Below are 883 nucleotides of genomic sequence, written 5' to 3' on the forward strand. Positions count from 1 at the left end.
GGGATTCACAAGGAAGCAGGGGTGATTAGCAAGAAGGAAGGCATCACAACTCAAGTAACCATCAAGAAAGGAAGATCAACAAGCAAGAAAAAGGTGAAGAGCAAGAAAAAGGCTCACAAAGGATGGAAGAACAAGAAAATCCCAACTGAAGGATTCTCTAAGGGTGATAAGGTGCAATTAATATACCAACAGCAGGGAGCAGAAGATTATTACACTGTCAACCAAATTCTTTCTCTTGAGCATATGGAAATTGAGCATCAAAGCACACAGAGAAAGCTGACAGTGAGAGGTGACAAATTGAGACATCACCAATATCAACCACCTTAAAGGGAGGTCAATGTCAAGCTAATGACAATAAAAGAGCGCTTCATGGGAGGCAACCCATGGTTTAAGATTTCTGTCTTCTCTTTTATTTAATAAGCTATGATTCTTCTAAATATGGTTTTGAATTTTCATGCCTGGTAAATGCATATGTCATTTTGAAGCACATGGCAAACTTCTAAGTTTGGTGTACCTTAAGGTATACCCAAGTTCATTGTTCAAAGAAGAGGATTGTCTTTTAGAGCATATGCATAAGTCTTTTGATAAAGCATGTGACCAAACACTAAGTTTGGTGTCCGCATATGCAACAAGGTTCAGAGGATCATTTTCCAAGCATGGACTCAAAACCATACAGATAAGGGATCATACATCAATTTGTTTTAAAAATGCATCAATTGTGAGAACAGTTTGCATAGTTAAGCCATCCCCTTAATAAAAGATAAGTTTGGTGTTCACCAACTTTTAACATTTTATTTAGGGACACAATTGATCACAAAAAAAATTTTATAACTATTAAACGAACCAAAACAATTTTTTTTTATTATTATTGCAAATAAATTGT

The sequence above is a fragment of the Arachis duranensis genome, chromosome 2 (assembly GCF_000817695.3).
Source record: "Arachis duranensis cultivar V14167 chromosome 2, aradu.V14167.gnm2.J7QH, whole genome shotgun sequence".
In the NCBI taxonomy this organism is placed as follows: domain Eukaryota; kingdom Viridiplantae; phylum Streptophyta; class Magnoliopsida; order Fabales; family Fabaceae; genus Arachis; species Arachis duranensis.